Source organism: Macrobrachium nipponense, chromosome 33 (genome assembly GCF_015104395.2).
Source record: "Macrobrachium nipponense isolate FS-2020 chromosome 33, ASM1510439v2, whole genome shotgun sequence".
Lineage (NCBI taxonomy): Eukaryota > Metazoa > Arthropoda > Malacostraca > Decapoda > Palaemonidae > Macrobrachium > Macrobrachium nipponense.
In genome coordinates this window covers 60,993,956-61,007,474 of record NC_087219.1, presented here as the reverse complement: position 1 = coordinate 61,007,474, position 13,519 = coordinate 60,993,956, and the positions used below count along the sequence as shown (strand labels likewise).

At 37.3% G+C, this 13,519-nt stretch overlaps 1 protein-coding gene across 1 annotated transcript in view; it reads right to left on the bottom strand.

The window, feature by feature from the left end:
• Window positions 1–13,519, bottom strand: part of LOC135202880 (broad-complex core protein isoforms 1/2/3/4/5-like) — a 31,311-nt gene that overhangs the window by 16,764 nt on the left and 1,028 nt on the right. The window lies entirely within an intron of this gene.

Here is a 13,519-nt window from a genome sequence, read left to right as displayed (position 1 = left end):
TCCTTTATAGTTTAGCACAGTATATTATAAAAATAAGTTTCTGGTTAGATTACAACAAAAATTTTGAGATTATGATGATTTTTGTTGACACTTTTTATGTTGTATTTTTCTATGTTTTTTAGTGACGCCTCATATGCGGAACTAGTTTCCGAGCGAATGAATACATACTAGTTTACATATAACAGTCCAAAAGCGCAAATAATGAAAAAATCATTGCTTGTTTCCAGTAATAATAACAAAACGAAGTTTCTGGTTAGATTACAACGCAAATTCCAAGTATCCAAAGAGAGACATTATCCAGTAATTTGATCAGAGAGAGAGAGAGAGAGAGAGATTGAGAGGAGAGAGAGAGAGAGAGAGAGAGAGAGAGACGAGAGGAGAGAGAGAGAGAGAGAGAGGCGTCTTCCGACGCTCCGAGTAAGGACAGAGAAGTGTTCGTTTCGTTTAAACGGCCTCTGACTCATGCCAGTAAATGTTTTGTTGATACTAATAATATAAGCCTATTTAAAGTTACGTTTACTTTAATTAGTCTATATGATACGTAAATAGTAATCAACTGTTCTTGTAGCCCTCAATATTTGGCAAAATCGAAGTATCCAAAGAGAGACATTATCCAGTACGTAATTTGATCAGAGAGGAGAGAGAGAGATGAGAGAGGAGAGAGAGAAGAGAGAGAGAGAGAGAGAGAGAGAGAGAGAGAGACGCTTTGGCAACAATGGTCTCGGGGGTTTTTATAGCTTCCTTCTGCCTTGATGATCGATGGGATATTTCTGTACGAAGGATTTCGACCATACTCGTTTGCCAAATCGACGATACGAACGCCACGTTCATGCTTTGCTATAATTTCATGTTTTGCTTCCATCGAAATCATTTCTTGGGTTTTTTCTATCACCTGCTTTGTCTTTAGCTTTGAGACCCATGGTTAATAATAAAATAGACAAAATAACACGAAAAATAGGCGCAAATACAACGAACTAAACAACGAGTGTTAACATGCAGCACCAACAAACAAACAGACTGAACGCCATTTATCGGTCGCCTATACAACTAACACTCATCGCAAAATCGTATCTCAAATATTTCGTTGTATATCAAAAGCTTGTATTTTCGCAAATTTTTGTTATATCTCAAAACATTCGTATATTAGGGCAATCGTTATGTCAAGTTTCCAATGTAATTTGATCAGAGAGAGAGAGAGAGACGCTTTGGCAACAATGGTCTCGGGGATTGACGTAACGTTTATTTTCTGAACAGATAGGACAGAGAAGTGTTCGTTTCATTAAACCGGCCTCTGACTCATGGCAGGAAATGTTTTGTTGATACTAATATATAAGCCTATTTAAAGATACATTTACTTTAATTAGTCTATATGATACGTAAATAGTAATCAGCTGTTCTTGTAGCCCTCAAGATTTTGCAAAATCACTCCAGGTTGTACATAAAACTTCAAGAATGTAGTGTCACCAGAGGATTACAATAGTTTTTACCTTCAAGAACCAGCATTCTTTTATGAAAATAACTCCAGGTTGTACATAAAACTACAGAAAACAACATGTAGTAACCAAAGGATTACAAGTAAGGTTTTTATAACTTTTTATTAGTTTAAGACATATTTCCAAGCGTCGTTCCGGCTTACACGATTTTCGCTTACGACTCGTCTCAAGAAAACGGACCCCCGCCTTCCGTCAACCCGGGGACTGCCTGTATACAACTTTATTTACAGGTTTTGCATTTTTATTCTTTGTATTTAGGTATTGAATGGTCCAAATTGTTGTAGTATTTCATTGTTTATAGGTCAATTTAGCTTTATTATGAAATTTAATGGGGTGTTTTTTGGAGGGCTTGAACGGATTAGCCATTTACATGTAAAATGTGTTTCCAAGATACGAAAAACTCATGATACGAAGGCCGCCTCGGAACGGATTAATTTCGTATCTCGAGGTACCACTGTACAAGATATGAACATACAACCCATTAACAAAATAGCAAACCCAATAAAAACAATAAACCTTGACATAATAGCAATAAGGCAAAAAACACCTGAAGACTTTCCCTATTAAACAAACTACAGTATAGATAGTTGCTGTTAACATTAACACATATACCAATTAATACTGTATAATTTCAGTATGGTACATATCAAGCATTAGATCATTCAAAATAATTAACCTAACTGTAAAAATGAGAGGCTTTCTGAATACATTTGAAATGTATACTGTAGCAATGATTAACCCATAGTCTAGTCTATTATATCTCAAACCAGTTTAAAAACATGCGGGTATTGTCAACAGATGTTGGCATTAACATTTGTGATAGAAGCATAAGCTTTCCAAGGTATAGCATACTCTATGCACACTCACTCTTAGTCAATAAACCCCCCAAAACTTCAGCAAGGTCATAAAATAGAACTGTATCATAAAAAAACATTCTTATCCAATATGCATGCAGCATGAAAGGTGTTCTAACCCTAATAAAAGAGCTTGATTACTGGTCATTAACAACAATATACTATAAATATGATGGGAATGCACATATACGTATAATAATTGGTAGCTATGTATGCTGTACAAATTGAGGCAAGTGTCCAGTACTATACTGTACACATGATACTTGACAGCAAAAGTACTTAGTATAAAGTACTGAAAAATGAATATAATAACAAAGGCTCAGTACACATCCCCTTCATACTTCATTTAACATTTGTTATCACAACATAACCATCTCTGGCTGGGGCAATAATTACCCGAGTCCATACCAAGAAAACCCCCTTTCTGTGAAGCTAACCTTAGAGCAAGCAGAGAGGGCAGTTAAGAGAATATATACATAAAAAATCCTTCCAGGTTAAATAAAAAGAAAAGTAATTGCTTTGTCAAAAAATTTCATTTCTGGGTGCACTTTACTCAATTGTCAACTTAAGAGTAAACATGAACACCACAGTATGATTTAATACACACAACTATGGGTCCATTGCATGCAAAACAGTGTTCACATTCTGTGGAAAAAATACAAGACTTACTTCCACACCAATATCACCAAATGAGGTACATGATCACATTTGCTTCCTAAAATAAACAGTTTTGAATGGCGTTTGAAAGGCAAAATGCAACCTCCCAGATAGTACCAGTGTCTTCAATGACTTGGGGTCTGAATGGTTGTGACCAGAGAGAAATTTCTAAATGTGAATGACTTTTTGGAATGGGAAAAATCAAAGCTTCCATCCAGCTACACTACCTCTGAGCAGCAGAGGTACCCTGTCTCTAATGAACCTGAATCCTAGCATACTCTCTGCTTCTTTGTCTAAGATATTACTTTCCAAAAATAATAATGACATATAGTAATTCTAGTATATTTTTAGCCTTTGCTTAAATAATTGGAAAATTAAACAGCAATCCCTTTTATTGTATATTTGGTCTGCAATCCACACCAATAAAATCTTTGAATTTCATGAATAAGATCTAGATGTTGCTTGGCTATGGTAGTGTCATCTCTTCACTGCTTTATGATGTTTTCTATCCTTGCAGCCAGTAGAGTTGCTTTCAACTCAGGGTTACAACTGCCACATAAGAAGCAAAGAATACTTAACCTTTTTCAAGTTGTCTTTGATATTTCACTATTATCCGTAAAATGCTAACAACAATATTTGTACACCTGCAGGTAAAGACATTAGGTATTCTGAACTAGGTAACAATTGGTGTTCAAGCGAGAATATGGCAGCATCATAGGTGGCAGGAAAAAAGCTGGTTAACTAATTGAGAACAAGGTAGTGTCAACGTGCTAGGGTAACTACTATAACCACTAAGAGTGAGGCATCATTACTGCTGCAAAATGATGAGTGACTTCTGAAAGCAAGGCACCATTACTGATGGGTAACAACTAATGCCCACTGTGAATAAAGCACCATCACTGCTGGGGAACAACTACTGACCACTGACAGCAGTGCACTTTCACTATTGGGTAACAGCTAGTGATCAACTGAACACAAGGCATAAGCATGAGGCATTCCCTTTGGTTTAAAGAACGTCATAATTCCATTATAAGTTTGAGCTGATTAAATTTATCATGTTCATTACGTAGTATCTGCCATTTTTTAAAAACGCTTTCTAGTTAACATAATTACTGACTGAGAAGGTTATATTTGATCTGCCCAGAATAACTACATCTTTAGTTGTTTCATTGGCATCAATATTTCTATGTATGCCTACATGGGCAGGGATCCAACATGTTTCACCATTTACAATTGTCATACAATTTGTAGAATGAAATTTGATTTGGAAATGTAATGATCCATTCCACTCATACATGCCTCTCCTCCACTGAATAGTACAGCTCCTATCTGAACTGAACCATCAGGATTAAATTAAGTGGTACCTCTAGATTAATAATGAAATTACAGGCGGTCCCCAGGTTATGACGGGGGTTCCGTTCTTGAGACGCGTCGTAAGCCGGAACATTGTCAAAAATCCTCAGAAAACCTTACTTTTAATGCTTTGGGTGCATTGAAAACTATGTAAACTGCATTCTTATGCCATTTTTCATCAAAACAACCTTCAAATATTGATTATTTTGCATTTTTGGTGTCATATGTCATCTCCCAGATGAGCGTTGTAGGCGTCGTAACCCTGGAAATAATGTCTATTGACAAGCGTCGTAACCTCGGAACGTCGTAACCCGGGGACTGCCTGTAATGGTAATTGAGGGAAGTGGATCCCCCACTTACCAGTTATAACCCAGTGTGCAAGGTAGAGTTTAGATGAATTCCTACATTTTGCTCTTATGATAAATAGCTCTCAAAGTTCAGTTAGGATAGGAGATTCAAAGGGGTAGTATTAGGAGTTACCGTGCAAGCCTCCTTTCCCTTCCAGCTAGGTATGAAATCGAAACATAGGTCTGATTTGGGAGCTTAAAATCAAGATGCTTTCCTTTAAGGAAATCTTGACTCTAGTTCAGGTTGGGTATAGGTAGTGTCTAGAGAGAACAGCTCATGCCAGGCAAAGACTCACTACCCTATATTAGGCTGGCTTAAGGTAAGGTTTGGATGCATTTCAAGGATTCCTGGACATGGTCTCAAAACACCTGTCCTTTAGCCTATGTCTTTTGTCACTGATAAGAACTGAGGACATGCATCAGGTATTTTTCATTTTCAACCATTCCTGTCATTGCAAATCAATAAAAAGAAGCATGGTTTCTGATGTGTCTCCAATAATCGTTTTGCATTCTACACCCTAGGTAATTGTTAGGTAAATAAGCCTAACCTATAGCAAAGGGAGGGTTGCAGGATATACAAGAGAGGATTATACCAATGAGCCTATACCTAATGGCCAGAAATGCAAACCATGAGATCTCGAGTTTGTACAATGCCTGGGTCACATACTTTGAGATTTAAAAGTATCATAGTAAGGCCACCCTGCACCGGAGACTACCTAACTCACCATATGACTGCCACAAAGAAAACTGCCACTAGGGTAAAACACCACTGTGCAGCCATTTGATAGGAAGGAGAAAAAAAAAAAATTCACTCAATATTTAACTGGTGAAACAACAATACAATTCAATATTTAAGCATACCATTCAAAAGATTGAAGTTTTGTCAACAAAATGAGATATATGAAACCACCATACGAAGTAAAATAAGCATGTGAAGTCTTCATAAAATATGTGTTCAAGGCAGTTTTTTTTAATCCAATATGGCGTCGTATGGTTGCGAGTACCAATCGGTTTAACAGTGGCAGACACGTCCTTCCCAGCACTCATTTGAACAATATTTGCGTATATATAGTATGTAACATTTATTGACATTATTCAAGGTTGTAGCTGTAATCAGCACAATAAAACATAATTTTGTTGCCTATATCAGTGAAAGTATGAGACGTCTTATTCCCGGGATCATGGTTTCAACTGAAATGCATCTTTACCTGGTAATCGGTGGTTTTATCTTTACTGCCATCACAACTGAAACTCCAAAGTGCTTATTTGGTTGTAATTATATACATTTTGTTCTTAATTCACTACATATTCCATGTGCAAGTTTGTTTACAGCAAAGTCATGGCAGGAATAATTTTCAGCCTTGTACGTCTGGCAGCCAGAATCCACGAGTAGAGCAGATGACAGTTTAGTGAATTGTTTATGACAAAACTTTTTTACTATTTTGCTAGCACTTTTCATTAATTTAAGTCTATATTACTATTTTGACTTTCTAAAAATAATTGTATGGCTGAAATAATTTGTTTTTAATTTTTAATAATTGTACGCCTGAAACAAATGTAACCTTGAATGTGCAAGTCATCGTTGCCAATTTAGTGGAACTTGATACATACACCAATGCCTTTACAAGCTGTTTCCATGAATTCTAGATATTAAAGTAATGCAATAATGATAAAATTGCTCACATATTTGTATATGTATTACAAATAGATGCGCTAAATTCACTTATTTCCATGGTTTTCTGTAAGTCTTATCCTAAGTTTGGAGGGTAAACACAAACCAATTGGCAATACTGATAAAAAAATAGGAAAGCGCGAACAACACCGTAGATAATGTTCACAGCAAAACCGATGAAATTTGTGTCAGGAATCTGGTTACTTTTACAACAATAAATATTTTAAAATGAATTACCATGAATCATAATACGGTAAACAACCGAGAAGACTGGCCAACTCACCGACTACCAAGGTTTTGGCCACCCTCCGAAAAAGTACTTTAACACGTCCTGACACCGGAGATGGTCATCAGTCATGAGTTGTAGGTGGTGATAACAGGAGCTCAAGACCTCTATTCTCCTTTCGAAGTATTTTCTCCAAAGTTAGAAATTAAGGCCATATTATAAGATTTAAACAGAGGGTAATGAAAAGGGAGGCCAATGCAGTGCCCACAACCACAACGCTTTCGAAGTTTTTACTTACAACCCCAAATATTTCGAAGATTGAAGATTGACGCCATCTTGATGTTTCCGGAGTCACTTGTGTCAACAAACTTCCCATTTCCTGCGCTAAATCCGCACACCACTTGTACCACAGACGCTGGGGCACTTTCATCACAACAATCATAACCCCGACCTCTAACCAGCACTTATTCGTACTTATTCAAGGGGATCGACATTCTTTGCGCCGTTTTGAGGCGTTTTGCGCTCTTCAATTGTTTATCAGTGTTGTCAATTGGTATGTGTTTACCCTCCAAACTGAGTATAATACTTACACAAAACCAGGAAAATAAGTGAAATTAGCATATCTATTTGTAGTATATATACATATTACAGCAATTTTATCATTACTGCATTACTATGACAACTAGAATTCATGGAAACAGTTTGTAAATGCATTGGTGTATGTGTGAAGCTCCACTAGATTGGCAACGATGAGTCTTTTTGGTTGCAAAAAAGGGATAATAGACATGAATTAAATAAACATTTTGAAGTAAAGTTAAACTAAATAATGAGTAAAGTAAACAATTAGGGAATAAAACTTTGCACCTCATAAAGAAGTGTAGTCGTCTGCTGGCTCTTACCTGTGTTTGCGGAGTAAGTGCTTAGGAACCAGGAACAGCAACGTGGTACAAGTGCAATGTGGAGTTAATTAAGACCAAAATGTGAATAATTACAATAAAATAAGCACTGTGGAGTTTTCAATTGTGATGGCAGTAAGGATAAAAACCACCGATTACAAGGTAAAAATGAATTCAGTTCAAACCATGACCCCGGGAATAAAAAGTTTCTTACTTTCACTAATATAGGCAACAAAATGTTGTTTTATTGTGCTGATTACAACTGCAATCTTGAGTAAGATCAATAAACGTTACATATATATGCTAACATTGTTCAAATGAGTGCTGGGAAGGCTGGGAAAGATGGTGGATTGTCTGTGGTTAGACCGGCCAGCCACACGATTGTCGCCATATTGGATTTTAAAACTGCCTTGAAAACATATTTTACGTATGCCTAAAGTTGTAATTGTATTCTTGTTTCACCAATTAAATATCGAGTGAATAAGGCCTGGCCAGCACGATGACAATGGATCATCCGCGGTTGTTTACCCTGACCTTATTTTGGGTGCTTGACTAGGTTCCTGGTTCCCAAGCGCTCACTCCACAAACACAGTTGAGGGCACACTAAACTGTTTATGAGGAGCAAAGCTTTATTTCCTTGTTTACTTTACTATTATTTAGTTTAACTTTCTTACTTCAAAATGTTTATTCAATTCATGCTATTATTTTGGGTAGCTACTTATTTTTGGGTTAGGGTAATTATCCGCGGCAGCCTAGACTATGGCAGTTGCGGTTTTTCTATGCAGTTTTACCCACTGAACAAGAATTTAAGTAATATTTATCTACTGAACAAGAATTTGTAAGTAATATTTGTTTCGGGACGACTGTAAATTAACACCCCCAGGGCAGTGCTAAAACACAGCGAAAATACATTGGACGCCCCAAATTCTCTAGTGGATGTCGTATCCGCGGTTACGTTCCTTGCCGTTCGTGCGCACTGCTCCTGTAGAAATAGGGTAGAATATCACAGCAGGCCAAGCAGGCCACCTACAATCACGCAAGCCACCCTCCGAGTACATTATAACGCGTCCTGACACCGGAGATGGGCATCAGTCGCGACTTCTTGTTGGTGAAAAAAACGGAAGCTAAAGACCTCTACTCTTTCGAAGTAAGTATTTTCTCCAAAGTTAGAAATTAAGGCCAAAAATTTTAAGATAAAAACAGAGGGTACTGAAAAGGGTGGCTACGGCAGTGGAAATCTCACAAAACGCTTTAGAAATTTTTACTTACAACTAAAAATGTTTTGAAGATTGACGCTATCTTGATGTTACGGAGTCGCTTGTGTCAACAAACTTCCCATTTCATGTGCTAAATCTGACACCACTTGTACCCATAGACGCTGGGGGCACTTTCATCACAACAATCGTAAAACCACCTCTTACCAGCACTTATTCGTACTTATTCAAGGGGACTAACGGCATTCTTTGCGGCGTTTGCGCTCTTCAATTGTTTATCAGTGTTGTCAATTGGTATGTGTTTACCCTCCCAAACTAGGTATAAGACTTACACAAACCGGGGAAATAAGTGAAATTAGCGTATCTATTTGTAGTATATATACATATTAGAGCAATTTTATCATTACTACATTACTATGACAACATAGAATTCATCGAAAACAGTTTGTAAATGCATCGGCGTATGTGTGACGCTCCACTAGATTGGCAACGATGAGCCATTTTTCCTCACGTCGTATGCTCGTAAGTATACATCCGAAACATTTGTAATTTTGGGGGGTTAATTTGGTTGCAAAAAAGGGATAATGGACATGAATTAAATAAACATTTTGAAGTAGAGTTAAACTAAATATTGAGTAAAGTAAACAATTAAGGGAATAAAGCTTGCATCTCATAATCAGTGTTGTCGTCTGCTGCTCGTAACTTTGTTTACGGAGTGAGTGCTTAGGAAACACGAACAGCAATGTGGTTCGAGTGCACTGTGGAGTGAATTAAGACCAAAATGTGTATAATTACAATCAAATAAGCACTGTGGAGTTTCAGTTGTGATGGCAGTAAGGATAAAACCACTGATTACAAAGGTAAGAATGAATTCAGTTCAACCATAAACACCCCAGGAATAACAAGTTTCATACTTTCACTAATATAGGCAACAAAATGTTGTTTTATTGTGCTGATTACAACTGCAATCTTGAGTAAGATCAATAAACGTTACATACATACGCTAACATTGTTCAAATGAGTGCTGGAAGGCTGGGAAAGATGGTGGGCCGTCACTGATGAGAACCATCAATGCAAAACGTAGCCGCCATATTGGATTTCAAAACTGCCTTGAAAACCATACTTTTACGAAGAGCTCACATGCTTATTTTAATTCGTATGGGGGGGGGGGGTTTTGGGGCTTTTTTCATATATCACAATATGTTGACGAAACTTCAGTCTTTTAAATGGTATGCTTATTGCAAGTTGTATTCATGTTTCACCAATTAAATATTGAGTGAATAAGACCCGTCCACCGTGATGAGGGTTGGCCTGTCGTGATATTCTACCCTACCTAATTTTTAAACTAATTATTTAAATGTTTATGTAGCACACCTTTCTTCTTCCTCTTCCCAAACAATTGCCATAATCCCCAGCCGCAAGCATAAACACCATCGTCATTTAAGATTGTTGCGAAGAAAGTGTCCCAGCGTCTATGGGTAGCCTATGAATGGTGAGCAGGTTTAGCACAAAAATGGGAAGTTTGTTTACACAAGTGAATCCGCAAACATCGGAGATGGTGTCAATCTTCTATATGTTAGGTGTTTTTAAGTAAAAATATTTCGAAAGTGTCATGGGGGTTAAATAACACTGCATAGGGCTATACTTTCATTAACTTGTTCAGTAGGAAATTAGAGCATTAATTTCTAATTGGGAGAAACTCTTATTTCGAGAGGAAAGTAGAGGTTTCGTTTGGTTTCTTCCTCGGAGGTTGGCTTGTGACTGACCTCTCCAACTTAGCTTACTGGTAGGTAGTAGGGGGAAAGGGAAACATCAGTACAGGCCAACCCTCATCACGGTAGACGGGTCTTATTCACTCGATATTTAATTGGTGAAACATGAATACAATTGCAACCTCTAAGCATACCATTTAAAAGACGAAGTTTCGTCAACATATTGTGATATATGAAAGCCCCATACGAACTAAAATAAGCATGTGAGCTCTTCGTAAAATATGTTTTCAAGGCAGTTTTGAAATCCAATATGGCGGCTACGTTTTTCATTGGACGGTTCTCATCAGTGACGGACACCATCTTTCCCCAGGCCTTCCCAGCACTCATTTGAACAATGTTAGCGTATGTATGTAAACGTTTATTGATCTTACTCAAGATTGCAGTTGTAATCAGCACAATAAAACAACATTTTGTTTGCCTATATTAGTGAAAGTATGAAAACTTGTTATTCCCCGGGGTTATGGTTGGAAACTGAATTCATTCTTACCTGTAATCGGCGGTTTTTATCCTTACTGCCATCAACAACTGAAACTCCACATTTGCTTATTTGATTTGTTATTATACACATTTTGGTCTCAGTTCACTCCAACATTGCACTTTAAACCCGTTGCTGTTCCTGGTTTCTAAGCGCGCGCGCCATAAACACAATTACAAATAGCAGACGACGACAGAACGACGACAGACGACGAAACTGCAAAGTTTTATTCCCTAAACTGTTTACTTTACTCGTTATTTAGTTTAAATTTACATTGTTATTTAAAAATTTTGATTTAATTCATGTATATTATCCCTTTTTTGCAACCAAAATTACCCCGAAAAATTACAGATATTTCTAACGTAGATAAAATCAAATGTTTCTAACGTTTTCGTACATCTGGCTGCCGAAAAACCATAGAGGAACGAATACGGAAAAGTGCATAGAGGAACGACTACGTTTTTTTTTTTTTGCTTTTTTGTTTTTGCTAGCACTTTTCATTGATTTCAGTCTTTATTATTATTATATTTTGAATTTCTTAAATAATCGTATGCCAGAAATAAATGTAACCTTTAATTTGTTTGCATGCCTAAGAATGGCAAAATCATCGTTGCCACATTAGTGGAGGCTTCACACATACGCCGTTCCATTATCCTGTTAAGCGTCCGACCCCTGATGAGCTCGCTGCTAACGTACCGTCACGCTTTTTTTTGTAATCAGCGATCATAGCACTGATGATAGTTTTTCAAAGTTAATATTGATTTTATGATTGTATTCATACTGTAATTAACTGTAGGAAATTGCTCTCTCTCTCTCTCTCTCTCTCTCTCTCCTCTCTCTCTCTCTCTCTCTCTCTCGGAGTCCAGTCACTCGGCAAAGAAAAGTCATCTTCACTCCCGCAATTGGAAGAAAAGTTTGTATCATCACTGGAGGATTCAGAACTAGAGCTCTCATCATCAAATAGGTTATCAATATCACACTCCTCATTCTAGTATTTGATTGATCTCACCTAAAGAAATATGCCACTCCTCTTGGGACATTCATTGTGAAAGACGCGAAATCCAATTTGTCTCGATTAAACGCCCGAAGCGTATTGAAAGAAAACCAACAGGGACAGGCAGTTTTCTAGCATAAGCGACCACCAGGAAAGAGTTGCCAGGCTGGAAATAAGTTTCCCATGTGCTGAGAGTGTTACCAAATGATGTTCCTACACTTTCTATACGAGTAAACGTCTTATTACGGGCTGACGGCTTGACAAGCACAGTTAAAGTCTTGAACGTAATATCCCGTTGAAGGCGCTACCGAGTAGATCGCGGTAAACGTATTATTACGTGGGTGACGCTTAAGGCAGGTTATAAACTGTTTCCATGAATTCTAGTTGTCATAGTAATGCAATAATGATAAAATTGCTTTAATATTTATGTATATATACTTCCAATACATAGCCTAATTTCACCAATTCAACGTTTGTGTGTAGTCTTATACCCAGTTTTGGAGGGTCAACACATACCGAATGGCAACAGAGAGAGAGAGAGAGAGAGGAGAGAGAGAGAGAGAGAGAGAGAGAGAGAAAGGAAGGCGGAGGAACGAAGAAGATGGAGGGGAGGGGGGGGGGCTGGAGGGGGGGGGGTTGTAGATGTAGGTGGAGCTTTATACGCGTGTTCGAATACATTCTGCATAATGGAGTTTTTTGTCTCTTGGTACAAGGACAAGTGTCGTTATTCTTTACGATTAGTGATTCACGATACCCTTATAAATTACGGCACTGGGTGTAACTGCCATTATCAAGCAAAATCTCGTTCTTTTGTTAAGAGTGTTCGTTACAGAAATAGGTATTGCCCAAAAACGTGCTTGCAACTGTCTCTGAAACCCCTAGTAGACATGCTGCTAGTTGTCAATCAAGTTTTTATAACCAAGTATTTTTTACAAGCTAGCTATTGAATAAATTTGTATTTTCTCAGTCAAAACATATGCCCCTCAATGCTAACTTTCCTCTTTTAACGACTTTCTGGTCATTGCAAATTCGGCCCCATAATTTCTTATGGTGCGAAAAAACAGACAAGAGGCCCATGGACCGAAAACGATTGCGTCACACTACGGCGATAATCCAGCAGTAAAACATCTTCATATATCCAAAAAGTAAATAATAAAGATATATATGCGCATTACGATTATAACAATTACATGTATAGCTGATCAATCTGCATGAATAACTGGTAAACTGTTCTGCAATGACAGTTGAGTATAGCAATTATTTACAATAGGTACGAAAGTCAAGATGTCGTGACGTCATAATACAGAACTTGAAAGAACGTTCTAATTCAGAAAAATAATTACTTAAATTTGAGTCAGAGTCGAGTTACTTTTCAATAACGAATATTTTCAAATTAATCATCATAAATATGTAAAAATATTGATGTTTTACTACTTATTTAAAAAAATTAGCCCAAAGAGCAACGCTTCTCGTCATCTTTCTACCCCAACCCAACAGCTCTGTTTACGCCTGGCTTGTTGTTGATGAGAAATCGTGTTTCGATTGTTGTGATAAAAGGCTCCAGCG